The 17409-nt window shown below is 43.0% G+C and overlaps 1 protein-coding gene across 2 annotated transcripts in view; it reads right to left on the bottom strand.

Annotated features, from left to right (window-relative positions):
• The window catches only part of LOC138246326 (excitatory amino acid transporter 2-like), a 1049947-nt gene that overhangs the window by 315215 nt on the left and 717323 nt on the right, over positions 1-17409 (bottom strand). The window lies entirely within an intron of this gene.

Below are 17409 nucleotides of genomic sequence, written 5' to 3'. Positions count from 1 at the left end.
TGATACCCTACATAACAGCTGTATATGCACAGTGCTGTTTGTACACAGGTCTCACTTTTCTATATATTAAATACTCAGGGGAGGCTCCTTGGTTATGGCAAAGGAGCGTCGGCCCCCTGGCCAGGACCCAGGAGATGATAAATTAAACAACAGTTTCACTATCATTTCATTTTTCATTTGATGGCTCAGCCAGCAGTACAGGAAGGGCGGGGCTCGGGCATGGGAGGTGGGAGGGGGGGGAGGGGAGAGTGCACTAAGTGTACATGTGTGTTTAGCCAGCCGTCTGAGGCCGGCCAAACACATGGCACACTTAGGTTTCTCCAGCCTGGCTGTATACACAGCCAGGCTGGAGAAACAGCACAAACCCCAGGCTTGTGTCTGAGCGGCAGTGACTGCTGCTCAGAACAATCCTGATGCTGCTTACATGCTATGTTCAGGGCCAGGATTGCCGGGGAGCCTGTGCTGGTGTCCCAGCAAATGCCGGGACACCACATAGAGGGAGGAGGAGAGCGAGGAGGCAGGAGAGAGAGACAGCGGTAAGGTAAGCTTTTGTTTTTCTTCATTTATTTCCCCCATCCATCTCCGTACACCTCTGCAACACTCTACTTCACTGCATTCTACACCATTCTATTCTACTCTGCACCACTATCCTCAATGCCACTCTACCCTGCCTTACTCTGTAAGTCAACTGCCAACGCTCCCACATGGAGGGAGAGACTGCATCAGGTCTCAGGAAAAACTTGCAAAGGCGACATGAAATGTATGATAGCAACTGGTTGAAATTCCCCTCTATTGTGTAGGGGGCAGTGAAGTGTTTTATAATAAAACATGTGGTGTCCTGAGAAAACTGCCCTGATGTGACAAAATATATATTTCTGTGTATAAGATTTTGGGACATGATGAACGCCTTGTACCGGCTATAATTCATAACTTATCACATACAAACAGATAGAGCACAGCATGAGAATGTCATATGGAGAAAAGAATAAGAGACGTCTGTGTAAAGGTCAAACTGACAAAATCTCCACTAAAAGAAGGCTTCAGCTAAAAAAGATAGAAAAATAAAAATGCATGCCAAAGAGTGAAAGGGCACAAGCTAAAGGCCTAGGCTAAATTAACATGCCTGTGTAATATCTAAAGTAGCTTCACAACACCGTCCCCATTGACGGTTCAAAGTGTATATGTTCCTAGCAAAAAAAAAAAAAAAACCTTCCATTTCTACATCTTATACCTTAAAATCAATATTAAAATCTACACAATGAAATGTCCATGTTGACAAGCAAACAGCCAAAAAGCCTGACAAATTAAAACTAGTCAATTTAAAATTTAAAACACAGTATCAAAAATAGGGACAAAAGTCAATAAGTCAGCAATAATTATGATCCTTTGGAAAATCACTAATGTCATCAATTTTAATAGCATTCAGGAAAGACCCCATTTTGGCAAATGTCAAGGTGACTAATTTGTTGGCAAGGAAGACGAGAGAATACTCGTGTTGAATTGCCTCAGCTCCAGCTGAGGCAACAGCCCATCCAGTGCCAGGTGTTGTAGCACCAAAAGTCACTTGGACCTCATAGCTTCCCGTAACAAACGCAATCTCAATGTGTAATCTAAAAATGGGGGTGAATTATGAGTGATAAGGCGCTCCTGCCTCTATATATATATAACAACACTAGTATCGTGATGCACGGTGCCAAATACTGGGGTTACACCCTCCAATTTCCCCTAAAGAAGTAACCCATTGTTACCTGTAGTCTAATATACGGTATTAGCACACATACAAATAGTATAATGATCAGTAAATGATCATACTAGTTTTGCATAAAATTATACACACTCCCAAATGAAAAAACATAGTTTAGTATAACATGAGTTACAGTTGCATAAGTTGAATCCAAAAAAGTTCATCAAATTCCAGGTTAAATGCAGTCCGATTCATAAATTGTTCATAGGTAAGTGTCTATCACATCGTCCCGCTGTCACAATTGCATGAATTAAATCCCAAAAGTTAATCAAATTCCAAAATAAGCGTAATCCAATTCAAAAATTATTCCTGAGTAAGTGTCCATCCAATCCCAAAAGTTCATCAAATTCCAAGATAAGCGTAATCCAATTCAAAAATTATTCCTGAGTAAGTGTCCATCCCATCGTCCTGCTGTCAACACGTGTTTCATCCTGGGAGTACCCACGGATTTCTTCAGGACCTCCTACAACAGTATTATATATATAGTCTTAAAATATACTTTATCATGATAGAATATTTACATTATTATCTAAATAGGTGTATTGTGAGAACCCAATTATTATCAATAGAATTTATCAAACCCATAGTGTGTGCCATTGGTGATTATCACAAAAGTAGGTGAGCATATTATTATCCGTGACCAAAAACAATCCTGTGATCAAGCAAGCTATCTAGTACTGTCCACACGTGACCTCAACCTCCTACTATTCAACAATACCTCTTATACTTAATTAATGCCGTATTCATACCTTTAACTAATTGTTCCACTTGCGTGATTGATGAAATATTCCTTGTCATCTGTTTGGTACTATACGGGCCTCTAGTAATATAAAATCCAATTTGAGATACACTCTCTTAATAAGCACTTGTTTACATATCATATGATATCTCAGGTTGGGTTCTACTATCGCTTACCGCTATTTTATGTAATGCCGCCGTCGCGCGAGTACGCTGCCCCGACGAGTTTCCAATAACTAGCAGCCGCGGCGCCTCAGCTGCCAGCGTTAAATACATCACTCGGATATGAAAATAAAAGACGGACAACAACGTAGGAGCGTCCGTGTATTTCCCATTAATGGAAATAGATGAAAGACTCCCGTATTTAACGAGTTCTCATTATTTTATATAAATGAACATCGGGACTCCATGTAACTCCTAGGATTACGTACTATCATCTTAATTTCCAAGTGGTATACTGGAAACATCCTGAAACTAACCATATTAACAATATGGGTAATTTTAACTTATAACTCCATTCAGTCCCCGATTAGAATTACGTCATTATCACTGTATTCTAAATGTAACCCTCTATAACTCGTGTCATATTTTTAATAATATAATAATGTGCTAATCAATACAATTCGACTAAGATAAATTATTATGCATTATATTATTATGTATTTATGATATAGCCCAACCTTATCTAATATGTAGTATTATCCAATTATTACTTAAGTATCTCCCAGGAAATACTCCATTTCATAATCAGTATTCAAACCCTGCTCTACAGCTCTAAACTTCAAAATCCAATAGGACTCCTTTCTCCTTAGGGCTAATTCCCTATTTCCACCACGTGAGTTAACTGCACAATGATCAAAACCCAAAAATGTTAACATTTTATACTTGGCCTGTGCTTGGCAATTCTTAATATGTAAAGCTATGGGGTAACGTTCATCTTCTAAATTAATTGCCCTCCAGTGTTCGGAAATTCTGACCTTTAATGGACGTATCGTGCTACCTATATAAATCTTATCACACTTGCAAATGATCATATATATCACAAATTTCGTATTACAATCGATATGTGATTTAATAGACACTAGATTACCATAGTAATCGACAAATTCCGTCTTGGGCTGCCATGCCCATTTACAAACTGTACAAGAACCACATTTGAAAAAACCCAAATTACGCTTCCCCAACCAATCTAAATTCTTTCTCTCCAGTGGGTAGCTTGGGCTCAATATATTATTAAGGGTATTACCCCTCCTGTATGCAACATCAGGTCTATTACCAATGTACTTCTTGAGTAAATCATCCTGAGTTAGTATCGACCAGTATTTTTTCATACTCCTAATCAATCTCTTCGATTTCTCAGTGTAATCTAAAATAATCCTAATCTTCCGAACCTCATCCCTGACTTGGATGTCATCTTCTTGTGCAGCCCTGCCTAGTGTCTGTCCACGTGACATTCTCTTCACTTTCTGCATTGATTTCTTAATAATATTATCGGAGTATCCCCTGGCAATCTCAATGTGTATGTCTGGAAATGAGCCCTCAGTGAGAACATCAACAGGTTAGCTTTCAAAGAAGGTATGTGCTGCATAGCAAGACACACTTCCGGTGCACGCTTGAAAGGGCACCACAAGCAGTGAAGGACAGGCTGCACACAGTCCAAAACCTGTATGAAGGACAGAGACAAGCTGCACTCCAGTTCTTCCAGGAGGTGTACTCCAAAGTACTGCATCATGCGTTCACAACACAGTTGCGCTGGTGGTAGTGCTATCAGTCCCCCTTGTTGTAAAAGGGCTGCCATTGTGAAGAAAGAATAGCAACAGCAAAATGCCACCAATTATTTCCAAAGTAATATGGGATCCCCTGAAAACACTTAAAAAAAATAGAGTGTATGGCTGAAGCTATGAGGCTAAATATAGAGGAAAAGGTGCTAACAGAACCGGAACCAATAGCCTTAAGAAACATACAATCCTAGTAGTGTTCGAGGTGCTAAATATTTGCCCAATTAATTCACCAACATGTTTAGGTATTTAAAAGGGACTGCATCTCTGCAGATGACCTCGCCACTTGGAGTGCATCGGGCTCATGGGCAGATGTGAGCACCACGTGTTTTTGAAATAAAAGAGCTTTCCGTCTTCTTAGCTTGTCAAAATTTACATTTGAAGTAGAAGTCTGAGGCCATATCTCTTATAATGTTTTCTGCTGCGTAGGAGGAAAAAGCTAATTACCACAACAGATGACAAATTGGGAGACCGAAACGTAGTAGGCAATTCCAGCTCCCATTCCACAACAGGTCTCTTTGTTGAGATCCACATAGCTCCCATTCAAGACCAACTGGAATACAGGACAAATCAAAGGGACGGGAAAACCCTTCAGAAAGCAGGCTAAATTTGCTACTGAAGCATTACATAATCTGTGCAAGGACAACTGTTGGCAAATCATCGAATGGCTTACAGAATGCTCACACTCGCTTCTGCTAAGGAATACCTCTTTCATGCCATTAAAACATTTGTACGAGAACGGCAGCTCCCACCCCTCACGAATGTAACTGTCTCCCAGCCTTTCAAATCTGCCAACAGGAATGTGTTTCAAGCACAAAGTAAATTGTAGGGTGGAAATAGGCAGATTAATAACACCATGAATTAACCAGGCAGCTGATGGTATTTCTGCCACAGTAAAAGACAACTTTTCTAACTTTTCAATGTTAAGCATGACATAAGATGTTTCTTTCTTACCCATTATTTGTTGTTGTTGCATTTAATTGAATCAGGCAAACAGGTCTTTCGAGTTAACATACTGCCATGGTATGCGGCCACTTTTTAGTACTTGTACCGTCCAACCTAACTGCATAATGGATATTAGTTGAATCTGTCCATGTTGTAAAGATGACATGCTATTTTGTATAATATCTATTGCAGAAGAAATTATGTTGTTGGGTGCTCATTCCATTATCTACAAAGGCTATACGTTTTCCTGGTCTATTTGCCTTAACCAGGCTGCGGCTTCTATTTGGGAACGTTTTCAAATTTCATTGTAAATTGCATATAAGAAGTACTTTTTTTTATGTCTTCTGGGGCCCAACAAGAAATTGTGTAGATCCGTGTTTTCTTATAGGAGACTGAAGTCTTCTACAGCTTCTAGTGAGGAAGATTTCAGCTACTGTTAGCATAATTTCCCTACTCTATGGGGGTTATTCTAACTTTGGAAGAGGTGTTAATCCGTCCCAAAAGTGACGGAAAAGTGACGGATTTACCACCGTATTACGTATTACGAGTCCATTATATCCTATGGAACTCGTAATACGGCTGGTGGTATATCCGTCACTTTACCGTCACTTTTGGGACGGATTAACACTCCTCCAAAGTTAGAATAACCCCCTATATGTGGTGACAATATCAGGGTGTTGTGATGATATACAACAATGGTCAAGTTGGCTAGCCTTAAACCCCCTCCCCACCTGGAGTTTACAAAACATGCATGACAAGCATTTGTGTCTGTTGGCCACAATAACAACCCATCAGGACCTGAAAGTGTTGTGTTAAGTGTTCATTTCTGGACATACGTGTCAAGCTGTTTTCAGTGACATTTAGCATTTTCTGCCAACTTTTAAATTTACTGGTGAGGGAATACTGGGCATATTCATTTCCTTTATTTTCAGAAACCCTAGACAACTAGCTGAGAAGTAAGCTGAAATATTCCTAGGGAGAAGCATTTCTGGACCTTATGTGAAGACAAATGCGGTTTAGGACCTCATCCACCAGTTCAACAGCAGAGCGTTCAGGAACATAATGACTGTGTATCAGTAGAAAAAAAACCAATGACAAAACCAATCCAAAGAAGAAAGGTAAGCACAGTTAGTAGAACCCATAGATAGTTTCATGGACTAATCATATAGTTAGTTTTAGGTAAGTGAACAGCTTACATGCTCTTGATACAGGTACTTCAGAAGACGTAGAAGAATCAGTGAAAGAATCATTGATGTTGGAAAAATATCCATAAGCAGTTCATGCAAACACCGGAGCCCAGTCGGAAAAGTTGAACTGACAGATGTGTCCCTATGTGGTTTGTAGTAAACAACCCCATCCGTTTGTGTTGAATTTGAATATTATTGGTCAGAAGTGTGGACGTTGCTTGTCGCAGACAAAATTACTGGTACTAATGAGAGATCATTTTCCACCTTCCCAAGCTCAGGAAAGTGTCAGCGTTGTTGACTAGAACTTGTAGAGGTACATCTTGGTTGGTAGTGAGAGAGTTTCGGAAACTACTCAGGAGTGTTTTAGGTCTACTGTGTAGGATCGGCCATATGGTGTAACTTGACATTGTCAATGGAGATAAAACGTTTTCGAGCCAGGCAGCAGTGGAAAGATGACAGTTCTGGTACCGTGTATTTCCAGGACTGGAACTGGTGTTCTATATGAAGGGCCAAAAGTCTTTTTTCACAGCAACCTTTTATCACACTTGATCCCCAAATTTTAGAATCCAGCTGGTCTGTGTTATTGGTGTATCCCTTATTCCCAAGGTGGCGACATGTGCAGAGGAGTTTTCATCACAGAACTGCTCTAATTCCTGAAAGACAGTGACACGTTCATTTATGTAAAATAGTGTGTATGCCGCCACCGCACCAGAGCCATCAAGATCCAGGACATACATAGGTATGCCGAAGAGGACCTAAGTGGTCTGTGGACTCCATATAGGTGACTGAGCCAACTACGACACATACCTAATATGCTTGCTGTCAAAGACTGCTTTAAGGCTTGTTTTTTTCTCTACACAATAATGTTACCCTCAGGATGATAGGGAGATGAATAATGCAATTGGACTCCCAATGTCGCCATGGTGTCCCTGAATGCACTTGAGGCAAAAGCAGCGCCTGGCCTGAATGAAATGCCACAACTGCATACGTTCTGTTAAAGACGTGCAAATCTTTAATAACAGTTTGCGTGTCAGCTGATCATTGTGGCCATACTCATAGGAATCTGGAGCAAGAGTCAACAGCGACTAAGATGTATTTGCAAGCACCATCAGTTGTCAAAGGACCGCAATGGTCAGGTACACATATTGTAGTAGTTTTTTGTAAAGTAGGAGGGGTGTCTGCAGTTGATGCTTGATGGTGTATTATTTTATTTGTTGACAAATGTCACAACAAAGGACATACTGTTTGGCCTGTTTGCATAGACCTGGCCACCAGTAACGTTTTTGCAATAAGGAAATATTAGCCGCCACATCTGCATGGACAGAAATAACTCCATCATGGGGCACTTTTATTACCTCTGGTCTCTGCTCCTGTTTGGGGATCACACGATCACCCACAACTGATATTGTTACAAAGGCAAAGTTCTGTGCACTTATGTGGTAGGAATATTGGACATGGTATGCCTTTGGTAGGGGCTTGCTCTCTGCTGCAGCTTTTACAACCAATGTTTCATCATCCAACCTCGTTCTAGAATGAATAATTGCCGCAACAGAAGCCGTGGCTATTGCTGATTTGGCTGCTTCATCAGCCAGGGTATTGCCTGCAATGTGTATCCCTACACGTTGATGACCCATTGTATGGACGACATGGGCACTGGGTAGTATCTCTTTCAGATCTGCTACTTTCCCCCACAGTAATCTTTGTATGATGGTGTTATCTTTTGAATCTCTGAATCCATTTTGGCACCAGTAATGCAGATATTTATTAAAGGACTGGACACAGTAGTACGAATCACACACTATGTCCCAGTGCCAATACCAGTTCTGTAAGCTCAGCCAATTGTGCACAGCAGTCCCCTAGGGTCTGCATATAAGTGTTTTGAGAAGGAGTTTGCCATCCCGTCATGACACCACTCACAATTGCACATTCTGTTGTTGGGTGCCTACCGCCAGTTGTGCTGAACCATCAGTATAGATTAATGTTTGATTTTGATCAAGAGGCAATATATTTGTTGGTACTGGGTATTCAAGCTCATATTCAAGGATTTTTTTTGTCTGAAGTTTTGTATCAAAAACATAACCTACATCAGTGTCAGTCAGAGACGATGCCCTTTGGATCCATCGTGGATGTAGTGCTTTAGCGTTTTGTACGCTGGCTTTTTTAACAGACTTGAGGGCTGGTATAGGGGTTACTATAATAATATGTTTCCCCTGGGCCAGAGGTCTCTCTTTTTTTACAGCCATCTGAACAGCAGTCAGAAACATATCTGTGGGAGCAAAGCATTGTTCAGCTGTGGATATAGGTGTGATTGGTAGGCTATATGTACGGTATCACCACCATTAAATGTTACATAGGTGAATTTAATGGCACCAGCAATTACTCTGATAACCAAATTTGTTTTGTTATCACGTGAGTGTAAGTGTTTTACTTTAAGCATGTCCTGCTGCAATGTTCTTAGAAAGTGTTAGTTCGACTGTCCAATATTTACTAGAAAAGTCGGGCGTATTAAATCATACAGTGGTTTTGTGCGTTGTGCATAGTCCGGCATAGAAGTTCTTCCAAAGCTGAAAAAGCCCAATAACGATTGCAGCTTTTTAATAGTATTGGTGGTTGTAATTGTGCACATTTTTCTAGAAAGTGGGGCGCCAGACTCCTTCACAGATAAGTCGTATACCAAAAACAGGACCTCAGCAAGGCAATTTTAGTTTTCTTGAAATTGAATTTAAAGCCTATTTAAGCAAATCCCAGAACAATGCAGGAGACCCATCTTAAATGTTCCAAGTGATCAACATCTAGAAGGTAGATATCATCTACATAGGACAATGCCTCAGGGTCAATTTTGTGTAAAATTTTAATTACGAGTGCTGAGACCAGTCCAGGACTATTCTTATACCCCTGAGGGAGCCTGCAAAATTGTCTTGGCAAGCCTAAAGCACTAAATGCTGTTACATCCCTCCTTTCAGGAGCTATATTTTGGCAGAAAAACCTGTAGGAGATATCCATGGTCATTTTGTACTTTTTGCGTACTGAATTGTTAATCAGTTCTGTTCTGTGTGCATTACAGATAGCAAATGTCACGTATGACTATTTAACTCTGTAATCTAAAACTATTCGGCTTAGCGAAAGGAAACAAGGGGTTGTTTACTGATGAGACACAGGGCTCAATTACACCCTGGTACTCATGTTGTGTGAGTATTTCTCTCACAGGTGCTTTAGCCTCATGTTTAATGGAATAGTCAGGTTGAGGTTGTGGATGTGATCTGATAGGTATTATGTGGTATAGAGAGTCTCTATCCCATCCCACATGATTACGATACAGTGCAGGAGCTTGTGCCAATGCCCAATCTACTGCGTAAGCTTCCCTTAATTCCCTAGGAATGAGAGGTAAGAAAGAAGTCATAAAAACAACTTCCCCGAACTGAAGATTGCGGGCAAATTCTGATGAACAATCTGTTTCTGCCAATAGGATATCATAGCACAGTGTCAATGTTTCCCAGAATATTACTTTAATTATGCACTCAATGTCTCCTTCGAGTTGCAAATTCAATTTGTAAACTCTGTTGGGGTGGAAACAAGCATGTCTGCAGTTTCGACTTCTATATAGTCGTTAGTTGCTGAAGATTCTGGCGACCTATTGTGACCTCTGCTGCGCTGTCCAGCAGAGTCAGTGCCACTTCCTGTTCTTCAATAAAGCTCTCAACATGCGTGAAATTGTGGGGCGAAATAGCTGTCATTTTTTTCTTTTTAAATTGTTACTTCTGTTGGGGAGGTTTTTTTTCCTTTTTTATTGAATTTTCAGCCAAACGCTGTGAATCTTTTCTGTTTCATGTTCTGGTTTTGCTGTTTGGAACGCCCACCTCTCTCACTTTATTTATCCGGTGAGTCCTAAAAGGAACGAGATTGGTGTGTATCAATATACTGATATCTGTCAGGAGTTTTCATACTATCTCTATTTCTTAAGTTGTATTGTTTATCAGAGGTCTCTGGCAGCAGAGATTCTCCTCTCTGTTTTATCTGTTATCTTTATTTTGTTTTTGTTTGTTCTGGCATTTTTTAGAACCCTCTATTACTTGCTTGGTAGAATCCTTATTAGATTTACCTTGTAGTTGTGGTTCATTCCGTCTGACTGTCAATCTGCCCCGACCTATACGAGAATAACTCTTGGTGATAATCTCTGACAGCTCACACACCTGATCATGTACAGGAACATCCTGGAGCCGCATGCAAACCGCCAAAGCTACTGCTTCCCCTTTAATATTACTTAATATTATTGAAGATTCTATGACAAAGTTGCCCGTTAATTACATCCCCAGATCTAGGGCAGGGACAGCCCCGTATACATCTTGAATTTGTTTCAACACTTCTGGACGACTCGTAAGTGTTGGTGTACCGTGTGTGGTAGTGCAGAGTGCAGCAAATACTGCACCCAATGTGACGCAGTTGTCCACTGGGGGGAACCATCCTGAATGGCAAGCACACTGTGAGAATCCTACGTTTATCTTGGGGTACCATATAGTGGAACACGGCTTCCAAAGCGCATATTTTTTGTGCTATCCAAAACTGAATTTCTTCACGTTTGGTGGGTACTTTACCCATGACCAAATGTTCTGTTGCAGGATTAATTCCTGCCCTAACCAGAAGCGGTTGCGCTGGAGGAGCCCTTGTTTGGGCAGTATTTAATGTTTGTATCACAAATTGTATTAAGCGTCTGTATACTTGTACAAAATTATTATACAGGTGGCACACTTCCGCTACCGCCACGGTTTTAGCATTTGGGTGTGGTGCATTTGTGGCCTGCTGAGGCCATGTAGGCTCTTCATTACTTAAAGGACCTAGTCTAACATTGTGTGCAACGTGTGGTAGGTTGCCATCAAGCCAATGTTGGTGTTCTTGATAAGATAGAAGTATTTCTAAGTATGCAGATGCTTTAGCAATAGTAGTGTTGAAATACACGCATTCCCATCCACTGCTGGAAATTTGACCCAGGAATAAAGAAATTTAGTTTGATATGCTGCATTTGCCTCAAATACAAATGTGACTGCTCCTTCCTCATCTGTGAGGCCATTATTAAATGATTTGGGAGGGTGAGGCTCATGTTTGCTGCACTTACAACCCGTTGGGGTTCTGCCATATTTCAATGTTATTTAGTTCAGAGATAGGGACACCAAATGGGGATTTAATCCTTTTAAGTGTTCAAGCTTGAACAATCTGCAGCTAAATTAGGTACTACCTATTTTAGCTGAGGAGGATATGCCTAATACCATGGACATCTCTGTATAAGGTAATTAGAGTGCCATTAGCATGTAGTTAGGCAGAGATACTTGTGAGATCCGTAATGCTGTGTGTAACCAACAGTGGAGGCTGTCACAATTCACATTTCTCCTACCGCCTCTGTCGGATGTAAGTGGAGTACTGCTTTGGATCTTGCACGTCCTGGTCTGGCCAAGATAAGGGCGACCCCTTCCGGTAGTTACGGGGCTGCTAGCAAGATGGAAGCCTAAGCAGTCCATGCCCTACAGAAGGAGCTCCAGAAGAAAAACCATCAGGGAAAAAACCTTGAGAAGGGAGCTCCAAAAGATCAGAATGGCACAGTAGAATTCTGGACTCCAAGAACTGGAACATCAGGACTCTACAAGAAAAAGCAGGCAGGAACAATCCACAGCATGAACACACAAAAGCAAGGATCACCACAAACCAGAGTGTTGCAACACAAAGAAAAGAGAAACTCAAGCTCCTTACATACCAGAAAACAGGAAGTGAACAAACAGGAAAAAAGAAAATTATCATATTAAGTTGGGAAAGTGTCACAGGAAAAACTAGGCAAAACACCATCTTGGAAAGAGACTAATAAAAGTCACGAACAGTGCATGCTGGGAAGAACAAGCATTCTGGGACAAAGAAAGCACAGCCCCCAAGACCAAAGAATAAACAGCTCAGAACCAAAGGAACAGATAAGTATTATATATGCATTGCGGGGCCCACCCGCAACACAAGAACAGAGCATGCAGTGGCCATGGTGAGATCCGTGGCGCGACCTTGGGCCACCCGACCTCGCCGTCACACGAGAGAAGGACACTGCAGGCAGACAAACGGCCCGTGGCAAGCACGACAAGCTGAAAATTGGACCACTGGCCTCCTTGTGGGACGAGAATGGAACGCCGTGAGCAGATTACCGACCCGCAGCATAACAGAGGTACCATGTCTTAAATAAACTTGTTAAGATAACAAGACTGCTGGATTTTGGTGGCAGCACTACTGGGAATGGGGGACTGAGTCTGATCCTGAGCCGTGTGACAACTGTCGGCCTAACACTTCCGGCCAGCTAGCAGCACCTCACCAGTACACAAAAGTAAAAGGTGATTTGTGGAAGTCCTTAGCAGGTCATCTGCATTTTCTCAGGGAAATTGTGGTGGAACAGATCTTACCCCTTTCTCTCAGTCATATATGTCTCCTACACACAAAGGCAAAACAGAAGCAGGACAAGGTTCAATAGGTTTTATTTAATCAACTGCATTATTAGTAAAATGGCATTTATTGTGATTATGAGGATGATAAAACATAAAAAAGCAAGGCAGTGACAAGGAAAATTAAACATAGGAAAAGTCCCAACATACTGTCACAACAATGGTTCTGAAATACTGACCTTCACTACTAATATTCCATACAAGAGCATGGCAGTGTGAGGCCTAACCTGCCAATCAGGCCTGGCCCCGTAAAGTCCTATCCCATACCTGTGATTGTAGGTAAAGAAGAGGTCTGTTGGTCTACTGCCAATTCTCCCACATGGAGGGAGAAACTGCGTCAGGTCACGTGGAGTGTACGATGGCAACTGGATGGAATTCCCCTTTATTGTGTAGGGGGCAGTGAAGTGTTTATAATAAAACATCTGGTGTTGAGAAAACTGTCCTGATGTGACAACATGTATATTTCTGTGTATAAGGTTTGGGGACATGATGAATGCTTTGTAACTGCACTAAGTTGTAACTTATCACATACAACCTTGGATAGAGCACAGCGTGAGAATGTTGTGTGGAGAAAAGAGTAACAGAAGTCTATGTAAAGGTCAAACTGAAAATAATAAAAACATCTCCACTAAAATAAGGCTTCGGCTAACAAATGCAGAAAAATAAAAATGTATGCCGCAGAGTGAAATGGCACAAGCTGCAGCTCGGGGCTAAAATAATGTGCCTGTGTAATAGCTGAAGTAGCTTCACAACAACACCTCTACCATGCATCACTTCACTTTACCATGCACCAATGCACTCTAGCCAACTGCACTCAGCACCACTGCACTCTGTGGCATTCTACTCTTCACTACTCTACGCCACTGCACTCTACTCTAATCTACTGCACTCTACGCCAATGCTGTCTACATCACTTTACTCAAAACTGATGTACTCTACACCACCACACTATGCCAATCTACTCTGCACCACTGTACTATACGGCACTTCACTCTCGGCCACGCTACAACATTACACTCCACGATTCTCCACTTTATGACACCCGACTCAATCAAACTCTATTCCACTCTATCACACTTTACTCCACTCTGCGATGCTTTACGTAACTCCCTCTACGCTAATCCATGCCACTTTACTCCATTCTATTCTATGACACAGTACTACTCTCTAATCCTCTACTCTACGTTATGTCACTCCATGATACTCTACTCCACTCTATGTCATTCCACTCTATGACACTTCACTGTATGACAATCCACTCCACTTCACACCACTTTACGATATTCTACTCCACTCTATGCGATTCCCTCTACGCCACTCCACTCTGCAACTCCCTCTAGGCCACTCCATGGTACTTTACTCCCCTCTATACCACTCCACTATGCTTTATGCCTTTTAACTCTATGGCACTCTGAGCCACCCCACTCTATAACATTTTACACCCTTCCACTTTACAACACTACTCCCTCCACAACACTCCAAGCCAAGCCACTCTATGCGACACCACTGTATGACACGCAACTCTGCGCCACATCACTCTATGACATTCTAGTAGTACTTTGCTACCCAGCATCTGATGCACCCGGTCTCCAGACTTCTTCCTTAGGTCACACACACACTTCTCCTGCCAGGTGGAATCCGGCACAGTGTACTAGCAACAGAGGACGCTGCTCTCCAGATATTACATATTATGATGTAAGTCCCTCTCTGGAGGTCCTTGATGTCCCTGAGACCTCATCATAAACCCGAGGTCGCAAATAGGGGGCAAGCCAACCTGCCCTTGGAGAGGCACTACCAGGATGCTACACTGCAGCAGGCAATCAGCCACAGGTCAGTCTCTTATTCTGGAAGGGTGTGTGGATTCCCCCTTGGACAGTTATCCTCCTGGGCATCCAGATTCCTCTGCCCATGCGCCAACACAGTCCAGCTGCACTGGTCCTGCGTATCCGTAGGTGGTACTCTGCATTGCAGACACTGAGTACCCCTTTTTAGGGTCGAGCCAGCGTCGCATGCGCTTGCGCATACGTTTCGCTTCCGAAACACTTTAGGAGTTAGAAAAGGGCTTGGAGCCCCGTCCATGTCACGTCAGTGTCTTTCATTGGTCCGTGGGCTTGCCTGTTAAAATTTGCTTGCTTTCATTAGTGGAAGGCACGCATACGTCATGCCTTTTTCGGTGGTCAGCCCTCCTCAAGCGCAGCAAATACTGAAAACATGCAAGGCTCGCTGTTTCCCGTCAGGTTTGTGGAACACTTTTTATCTTTTGTTCGCAGCGCGATCTCGGTTGGCAGAAGACGAGCGCTTTGCATAACATCGACCCTGTTACATAGTTAATTGCACTTTTGCCGGTTATGTAGATAATTGCACATTTGCCGATAGGTTTCACTACGAGTGAACTGTAGCAAGGCGATCACGCTGTTTTTTTCTATTCATTGTGGCAAGAAAAATCTGGTTGGGAGTTTACAACTGCTAATAGCTGTAATTCGGAGAAATGCGAGACCCTATTGCAGTGCAAATGCTTGTTATATTAGGTGAATGCTTTGAAGCTGGGGGTGGTTCAAAGAGTATTCCTTTGAACCACAGATATCTCCCCTAAATTTCTTGCCAGTCTGCCCTGGGATCCTGGAATGCAGATCTGTATCCTTATGGGTGCCAGCTGTGGCTCCAGGAGACCAAGTGTCACAACCTCTCTCCCCATCTATTTGACCAGGCCACAAATGGCAGGGATATGTCGTTCTGGATGGGCACGTTTTCTAGCGGTCATCTGGAGAATGCGCAGATGTTCTCTACTCCCTGGACCGATGGAATGAATCCTAATTTATAGGGCATCAGAACCAGTCCGGACCTAAAAATGCCCACTTCCCCGAAGTGGCACTTCTTGGGCAGTGATGAGAAAACTACTGATATCAAGGGTGTGTCATCCCAAGTACAACAATACCAAACAGTATGAGGTTGCTCCCCTGCAATCCAATAGTGCAACCAAACTTAATAAGTCTTGGGTTCTCATATTACTGTATGGGTAGAGCAACTCTCATGGGTAGTGCAAACATGTGTGGGTGTTCGGCACTTCCCGGGCATGCATGCCCTGGCAAACGCGCCCCCTGCTAACATAGGTGACACTTCGGCTACGGCCATCAACATGGTCCTCGTGTACCTTGGTTAGCCTGAGCCCAAAGGATATGTTCCCATTAGAAAATACTCAGGCGTGAATGTGCGCACCTTGGTCACGCTGGATATGCGCACCCTCCCATACGAACCACTCCGCCGGGCCTTGATCAGGCACGCCTGGGGTTGGAGAGGCTAACTTCCGTCCATACCTGGCTCTGCTAACCTCATACCTCAGCATCAGGGCCAGTGTCAACCCATATAGATGGCATGTGCGTTTTCACTCTGCATTGTGAGAGGGAAAGGGTTCTGAGCCCTAGGCTCTTGGCCGTATGGTGCCTGATACAGTTTATGCAGTGACTGGGCCTCTGCCATCATGTAGGGAGTTCCCCCCACTGTAACTAGACACGGGTGAATGCCTTACCGGTGTCTACCCAAGGGCAGCAGGGCCCAGGGCCTCAAATGTGGGTCAGTGTAGTCTCCACATTCGGGGAGCACCCACGCTTGCACCTTACCCTTCTGTCTACACAGAGGGTAGGGGCATATGGACCACGGCCACTTACCTGGGATCCAGATCGTCCCCTGGGGTCCCGGCTGGCTTCCCTCCAGTAGGGGGCCCCATTTTAAGAAGCCTTCCCTATCTGGGCAAAGCACCCATCTGGCTCGACCTTGCCCTCTGACCTCTCTATCAGGTCCCTCTTGGGACGGGGTACGGCCCACTCAGGTGTGGCTCCCCTTTGTAGGATACTCATCATGAGCACAGGTGTCCTAAGGCGTACTCCCTCAGACCATGGATGTGGCTAAGGGTGTTGCCAACAGGGGCAGCGTAGGTGCCCATACTTCTCCTGGCAACCAGGGTCACCCACTCCCCCCAGGTCTCTAGTATATCTTTTCACCGTCCCACCGAGTCCTCCCCCTGCCTCTTCCTACTACAGGTAGGGCGGGAGACTCACTTCCCCACTGCTAGACAGCAGGGAAGTGTCCAGAATCCTAAAGTCCAGCAAGGGGGGAACAGCATGGGCAGGGGAAAAAAGCGGAAAGTTTCTGGATTTTTCCCTAAGAAGAGCCATGTCCAACAGTGTGTGTAGGGCTTTGCAAGTGTATCATATGCACAATCCGACAGTGGCAATGTAGAGGAGCGTTTGGTCAAACCAGAAAGCTCTGTACGAACAGCTGTGCATGGGGGAATTGGGTATAGATAAACTCAAAGGAGAGGTGAGAAACTGCAAACATTTGGTTAAGCTTATAACAATACAAAATATTGTATTGGAGAAATGTACTTATGAATGTATATATTACAAATGCATAATTGCCTTTATGTGTGATTTTTAGAAGAATATATGATCGCACAAATAAAGCAGAGATGCGACCTTGCACAGAACAGATCCATGACACAATATTATGCCAACCAATGGTAATCAAATGTTCTAGTAAAACAGGAAAGAAGCAAA

This window comes from Pleurodeles waltl, chromosome 7, assembly GCF_031143425.1.
Source record: "Pleurodeles waltl isolate 20211129_DDA chromosome 7, aPleWal1.hap1.20221129, whole genome shotgun sequence".
In the NCBI taxonomy this organism is placed as follows: Eukaryota; Metazoa; Chordata; class Amphibia; order Caudata; family Salamandridae; genus Pleurodeles; species Pleurodeles waltl.
Note: the sequence above shows the minus strand (reverse complement) of the source record. Positions and strands in the feature narration are given on the sequence as shown.